The 8,099-nt window shown below is 43.5% G+C and overlaps 1 non-coding gene across 1 annotated transcript; it reads right to left on the reverse strand.

Annotated features, from left to right (window-relative positions):
• Positions 1–4,605: 4,605 nt before the first annotated feature.
• On the reverse strand, positions 4,606–4,789 carry LOC136572095 (U2 spliceosomal RNA). The gene has a single exon (XR_010785752.1). It is a non-coding gene; the product is annotated as a U2 spliceosomal RNA (small nuclear RNA).
• Between the last annotated feature and the right edge of the window lie 3,310 nt (positions 4,790–8,099).

Consider the following 8,099-nt stretch of genomic DNA (forward strand, 5'->3'; position numbering starts at 1 on the left):
ATCGCAGCATGCTCCATTTTTCCGCATATTCCGCGCAGACGGCTTCCATTAACTTCAATGGAAGCCGTCTAACCCGCGGCCCATGCACAATGAACAATGTGAACAGGACGCGGATTCCGCATTGTCGCCTAGCAACAGCGCGGGGGAGAAAAATTGAAAAAAAAAAAGTACTGTGCATGTGCAACCCTGAGCCGCCGGGTCCACCCATAGTACAGAAAAGTAGCAGACAGAGCAGGTATGCGCGGAATACCTCAGCAGAACCCGGGTCTGCAGTGTGCAGAAGGCTAAAAAGATCTTTTATAACTTTGACCATGTAAAGCACAGCAGACAGTAGGTATTACTTCAACACTATCGGGTAAATAAAGGAGCAGCAGACTAAGGGGATGTGTCGGCACTTGGATCCTCACCAATTAAATATTTTTGCTCCATCCTAAGGTTAAGCCATCAATATTAGCCCTCTTAATGCCATCTACTGTACATGAACGGGGGATGCGCACAGCGTTGTATGGAGCGGACTCGGGAGCTAAGCCTGGAGGGTGCCAGCTCTCAAAGTCAGCTGACATATGGGTGTAGCAGATGGTATAGTAGATAACTACATTGACTGTGGCATTTAAATGGCATGACAGGAGAAGTGTATTTCCTCTTCCTTCAAAAGTCCTCTGTGATGACATTATGGGGGAGCCGATTTTCCAGGGTCTGTGCAGTTAAGTGATACATGCTGCGACTGGCGATAGCACTGAGACCAGGGTCAGTGCCAGTCACATGTTACGGCACATAATGCGTGACCACTCTAACCCCGGAAAACAGAGAAGACTGGTCCTGAGTGGATTGGGGGAGCGCTGTGTGAAAGGTGAGTATGCAGCCTTTTTTTTGTTTTTAATACAACCACAAAATTGAGCCGATTACTACTTACCAGCTTTGCCAAGCCAGCGAGAACCACTGTTTGTAGCCCCTCAACCTGCTGTACAGAAGGCAGTTGCCCCCACCTACCCCCCACCCCTCAATATAGTGGGCCATGTGCTCTGGAGCAAGTGCTCCATTTGCACTATGGTTAATCCAGCCTTGGCCTTGTGAAGCCCAACAATACTGAAGTATCACAGTACATTGTACATTGGCTGATTTCGGTTGGTTAACGCTTTACATGCTGTAATTGATAGCACCATGTATGCTGTAAAAACAGAAACCCTCTCCCAAAATGGAACAATTGTATTTTTTCCATTTCATCCCACAATTTCTAAAACTATTTCAAAAATGAAAAAACAATGGCTTGTCAAATTGTAACCTTGTTTCCAAAAATGTTTGGCATGTCATGGGGACATTTCAAAAGTTTTGATCACTGGTTCCGGGTTTTGAGACTCCAGACTAGCTGGAGCTTTCACACAAGCACTGTCACTGACTTTCTTCATATATATTTCCCAATGGCAGGAGTTATCTTCTCCCATATGAACAAAACATCAAATACGCTGGGCCTCCTTATACAGCCAACTGTCAAGCTACTCCTGGTAACTTTGCATGGTAAGCTTTATGCTTAGTACAGGGCATGCATGAGTTGATAGTACACGATGAATGAATTTTCTCTTTAGTGTTTTTGTGAAGCCCTGTCTTAGGCCTTATGCACATGGCCGTGACGGGCTCCGCAAGCGGAATACCGCAGCTGAGTCCGTCACGGCGTCCCCCCAAAGACCCCATACTTACCTCTGGATCCGCTGAGCGAAGTCCCGCATGACGCGCCGGCAGTGTCATATAACGCGGCTGGCGGTGAGCGGGGAGCGTATTCGCGCTATACTTCCGCTGTGCTACAGCAGAAGTATAGCATGACGGGCGGCTTCCATTGACTACAATTGGAGCCATCCGCGCATATACTCGCGGCAAATAGCACATGCTGCGGGTAATTTCATGCTGCGGAATTTCGCGGTGGAATTCTGCAGCATGTACATTGAGCTATTAGGTTCAATAGAACCTAATAGCTGCAGTGAAACGTCGCAGCGGAAATCCGGACGCGTGCATTAGGCCTTATACACCTCCTCCTCAAGCCCTGCAACATATATAACACAGTGTGTATCACATAAAAAAAAAAAAAATGTTATTTATATAGCGCCAACTTATTCCGCAGCACTTTCAAGTGATTTATTTATTACCCCCCACTAAGCTGGGTACTCATTTTTCTGATCTCGGAAGGATGGAGGGCTGAGTCAACCTTGAGCCAGCTACTTGAACCATGCGGAGATTGAACTTGCAACCTTCAGGTCATGAGCAAGAGTTTAGGACTGCATATCTGCTGCCTTAGCACTCTGCATATGAATTATATACAACTTGCCAGTGAATCAGTTTTGCTTCATAAACATGTAGTATGAGCATTTGAAAACCTCATCTACAATGGTATTACTGATGAAGTTTAAGTACTTTCACAAACTCTCTGTGTATAGGTGTATTTAGCATAATCCAAAGAGGACATTGGTGAAGTTCAGTTAGATGAGATACAGTCTATTTCTGATCGATTCTGGAGGTCTTGGCTAGAATTCGAGACAGCATGTATTTACTCTTATCTAATAAGGCTGCTTTGTGAAGTCAATATTCCCGGCGGCATAACTATAATTTGTCTATCATAACATAACCTAAAGCTATTGGAACAGCTCAGTATAAATTTATTCCAGAGTAATATTGCCGAGGGGGAAATAGATATGGATTGATATCAAAGATTTCGTAGGAGTTCTCTACTTTTGCATTGTATCAGATAAAAGACTCTCACATTACAGAACTGTCAATTTTGGCATAGAATGGAGGCAAAAATATTCCAAGCATGTTTTGTTTATTGTTATGTTTCAGAAAAATTTGTGCTTGTGCTGTTTTTGGAGTGGGCGCAAGACATCAACACATCTATCGGAGATATTCAGTATAAAGCAGACACTATGATCTGAGACCCATGAAAGAGATACAAACCTGTGTTTTCTGTGATAATATTGTTCTGATGTAGATTTAGAAGAAGCACTGTTCATTTGGATGTCTTAGGACACTTTCACACGGCCGAGAAAATTGCGTGAGATTTGTGCGTTCTGAGACGCACAAATCTTGCACAAGTATGAACTGCATTCTTTTGACCTATCTTTGGGCATTCCCTCGGAATGCTTTCGCCTATTGTTTTCAATGAGGCCGGAAAACACATCGCACGGCTTTCAGCAACTATACTGAAGTGATGGGAGGCAATTTGACACAAAAACGCCTCACATCCGCGGGGACATTGCACGTGCACGGGTGGCAATATTGGGCTCGTGCATGGCCCGATATTGTGCTCGGTCATGTGAGACTAGCCTCAGGGTAAGGGTGTCAATCTCCTTTTCACATCAGCATTGGGACTCAGTCACATGGGCAACAATCTGCCTGTGTTTCTGCACAATAAGACGGCCGCACTGCATGCGGACAACTCCCTGCGTGACCGGCTCCATTGCCGGCCATGTGTTCTTTCTGCCGGCCGGTAGGGAGAGTCGTCTGCACCTGCAGTGCAGCGGGCACAATTGGGCAGAAACACGGGCGGATCGTCGTCCGTGTGATTGAGCCCTTATGGTTGTCTTCAAAGGGCCATTTATAAGGGCTCATTCACACAGGATTATTTCCACATTGCATTACGTGTGTATTTTTCACATGTGTAACACGGACAACTTAAACATCATTGATTTACATTGGAGTGTTCACAAATTCATTTTTCACGCATGTACTAATTTGGTCCGCATTACAGATCAAAAAACTACAAGAACATCCAAATACACGGTGAATACCTAAAGATTCAGATTCAGGCTGAAAATTCTGGGTATTTCACAGACCGAAACTGCATGTAAATGAGCCCCAAATGTAACTGCTCCTTATCATGGCTGTGGTGCCATATGCACTACGATGGTGTTTTTCCCCTTCCAGTTCTTTACCACAGAGCTTCCTACTTTGAATGTTGATTAGGGTGACTGGGTAGAGATGTCAGAGCTTTGCCACGACCTGTGAGTCCCTGAATAGAGTGGTGTGGAGGTGTGTGCCAGAGCTCAGAATCCATGATGGCATCCACCCCATGTGCTGGTGCCACACTCCTCTGCCAAGCACTGGCTGTGTCCTCCAGGAAAAATTGGTCATATAAAATAACGTGGTGGGCCGGATTCGCCGCCAGGCCATGAGTTTGATACATGTGCCTTAGGGTTAGCATGCTCAGGGCTATTAAAACATCATTGATAACACCCAGTAAGTTACCTTTATTAATCCATGTAAGGTTTTGGTGTCAGATAGGGATGAGCGAGTATACTCGCTAAAGCACTACTCGCTCGAGTAATGTGCTTTAGCCGAGTATCTTCCTGCTCGTCCCTGAAGATTCGGGAGCCGCCGTGGCTGACAGGTGAGTCGCAACGGGGAGCAGGGGAGAGTGGGCGGGAGAGCGGGCGGGAGAGAGAGATCTCCCCGCCGTTCCCCCCCCCCCCGCTCTCCCCCGCAGCGCCCCCCCCCCGAATCTTCAAGGACGAGCAGGGAGATACTCGGCTAAGGCACATTACTCGAGCGAGTAGTGCTTTAGCGAGTATACTCGCTCATCCCTAGTGTCAGATGAAATATTTATTTTTCTTCACCAGTCCCGAAGGCAATGCTGATCAAAATGGTCCTGGTCAAAATGCTGAGCAGACAAAGCAAGCATCTCTTCTCCCAGCTCCCTATTCCAAAAATTCAGTCAATATATATCCTTAGGTAGGGGACGCACCTGACAACATACCGAAAAGAACAAATAGCACCCTTGATCTCAGCCAGAAGGCAGAAAAGTAACAGCAGATGAAATATTTAATGGGAAAACACGTTTGAAATAAAAAGTTTTATTAAAGGGGTTGTACAGTTGTAAACCATCCATGGTCTGTCCTTACAAAAGGTCATCAACAGTAAACCAATGGGCGTCCGTCGGCCAGGGACCCCACTGATCAGCTGTTTTCTGGACTGCTGTATTTCTGCACTGAGATGATTTCTGCGGGAAGCAGACAGTTCTCACTGCAGTGGCCTGGCAGTGAGAGCAGTCTGGTTTTGTAGGCCATTCACTTTAGTGGAAACTTTGACTGTAATGCAAGGTCTGGCCACTACAGTGGGAACAGAGCTGTCTGCTTCCTACAGAAATCAGCTCAGTGCAAAAGCATGCTGGCCTGGCAAACAGCTGATCGGTTGGAATTCTTGACAGCAAACCTTGTTGATCTAATGTTAATGACCTATTTTAAGGATAGGCCATCAATAGTTTACAACTGAACAGCCCATTTCATGTTTACTCTTTCAGTATTATTAATAAAATCATAAACACTGCTCATATACCACCATACAGTCTACAATAATAATACTGCCATATACTATACTGGGCATTGTATTTTGACATATGATATCCTACAAAATTCCTTACATAAACATGTAAGAATACTGATAGTCATGAAAATCAAAGCATACCTAACACCATATGCTAATCTAATAGCCTGCGTGTGTCTCATCAATGCTGTAATATGCTTTCATATTTTTTTTTACCACTGTAAAACAAAGCTGAAGTGCAGCCCCTCTGCAATCAACTGCTTGTCAGTAGGCATTCATTTTCTTTAGCAACTATGATGTTAGGTTGTCTCCTTAAGTATGGAGTAGAGGCTGCCTTCACTGGCTACTCCCTGCACTCACACAGCTCTCTGGTCTGCAGTCAGTGTGTACATAATCTTTCTTCTCCTCAGATTATATTTACCTAGCCCGTTGTGTGTACTTATCTTTATGTTGTAGACAAAGCCCACAGCAAACTGGAAAAACATAATACATACAACATAAAGATAAGTGCACACACCAGGTAAGGTAAATATAAGATCAGCAGAGGCACAGATTGTGTACACACTGATTGCAGATCTGAGAGCTATGTGACTGCAGGAAAACTGAGCCTGTGAATACAGCCCCTCCCCCACAGTTAAGACATCATCCTAATGTCCCAGCTACTAAAGAAGCTGAATGCGTAACAACAGGCAGTGGATTGCAGAGGGACTGCTCTTCAGCCTTGATTTATAGTGGTAAAACAAAATGAAAGTATATTACAAGATTGATGAGTACACACAGGCTAGTAGATGAGCATAAGTTGTCTGAAAAATTAGGCACGCTTTAAGTATTCTCTTTATACTACTAATTAGTTAGAAATTAACAAATTGTTCATATATTCAAATATCATCTCAAAATATAAAGAAAAGGAATAAAAAGTTGAGTACATTCCCCTATACTCAATATCAGGACAATGTCCTCTATTGAACCCAATCAGGTATTGTACTTCTTTGAACTATTTTGCCATTTTAAATTGTTCTGAAATCTAGTATGTGGACTGCCTGTCTTCATTCTGGAAAGAGGGACATGAGTCAGATAGTAGCAAGTCCATGGTTACTTCTCAGAAAATAGCTGCTGCCCATAACTGTGCAAAAGGCATTCTCGATTGTGGGTTTGAAAGGACCCTGAGCAGGGGACATACCTATAGTGGGTGTAAAGATAGTGGTTGTCCAAAAGAGTACAAAGGCCTTCTGTCACATACTAACGAACCAGTATTAGAAAGTGGCACATAGTTGGTGGGGGAGCTCAGTTAAAGATTTTGCATTCAGATGCAGAAGCTTTAAGGCCCATTTAGATGGGACAAACGTCGGGCAAACAATGCCTGACATTCGTCCCCGAACATACTTGCTGCTGCACGGGAGCTAGTATTGCTGGCTCACAGCGGGGCGGCTAGAGGAGATTTCACTCATCGCTCTGCCACGCCCCTCTCCGTTGACACAACATAGCGGTCGTTCAGTATTTGAACGGCTGCTATTTACACTGAACAATCAGCGATCTGTTCATCGTCCATCGTTTATGCTGCATTATGAAAGATCTCTGTGTAATACAGAGATCTCTCCTATGATCAAGTTATAACCGGGACAGTAACTATAACAAGAGGGCATCCTCTACATCTAGAGAAAAGAAGATTTCTATGGTTTCTACTCCAAAATAGAAGGGGGTTCTTTACTGTAAGAGCAAAGAGACTATAGAACTCTCTGCCAGAGAACGCGGTGATAGCGAACTCACTAAAAAGTTCAATAGAAGCGTGGATACATTTCTTGAGTAATATTACAAGTCATTGTTACAAAAATACTGGAGATAGGCTTGTAATTTATTCTGCTTACCAAATTTGGAGTCAGGAAGGACTTTTTTTTACCTAAGATGAAGAAAATTAGTTTTTGCCTGAAATTTTTTGCCTGGACTTTCTCTGGATCAACAGTGCAGGATAATAGGCTAAACTGGAAGGATGGTTGTAAGTTTTCAGCCTTACAAACTAAATTACTATATTTCTGTTACTGTGCTTGTTTATGAATGGAACTCTGGGCAGGTTCCCATCACCCAAGAGTGAAAGATATGATGCTAATGTTGTGGGTAGTGGTGTAACACAGGATTAAGAATACAATGCAGCAGATGAAGTAATCAATGTTTACAATATTTATTGATAAACACAGAAATAGAAATGAACAATAATAGTATGGCAATAACGGTTACACAATTAAACCTTTTTACTTAGAATCACCTGTCACTAACTACAGCTAACTAGATCCTAAGGATAATACTTTGTGCACAAAAAGAAAATAATTCCGGAAGAACAATATTAATAACGCGCAACTATTATCAGCATCATTTCACAGAATGGCCAGTTATGGAATATATGGTACAGCTTCCCTTTAGGGGTTAACATTCCAAATTTGGTCTTTTAGAAAAGCTGGTTCCTGTATTCACATATAACATCCTATTAAATAACACAGGCCGAAACCTGGGTTTGAGCAGCAGAAACTTGTACAATGTTAGTGTCCACAATATCAGCCCTATCTCCTATGGTAGGCCTGCTAACACACTGTCTATAATCCTCGTTGTGCACACATTGCCAAATTGAGGCTAGCCTCACTTACAATATGTCATGTGGGAGAACTCACTATGACTCACTCAGTCTAGTCCAGGGTCAGAAACACTCATCTACCTCAATTTATGGAGATCCTTGTCACTGCCTGCTGGTCTGGAAACACATTGTTAGCTCCCCCCTTGGTTCTAGACACCAGACAGTCTCTGAT

The sequence above is a fragment of the Eleutherodactylus coqui genome, chromosome 6 (assembly GCF_035609145.1).
Source record: "Eleutherodactylus coqui strain aEleCoq1 chromosome 6, aEleCoq1.hap1, whole genome shotgun sequence".
Classification (NCBI taxonomy): Eukaryota; Metazoa; Chordata; class Amphibia; order Anura; family Eleutherodactylidae; genus Eleutherodactylus; species Eleutherodactylus coqui.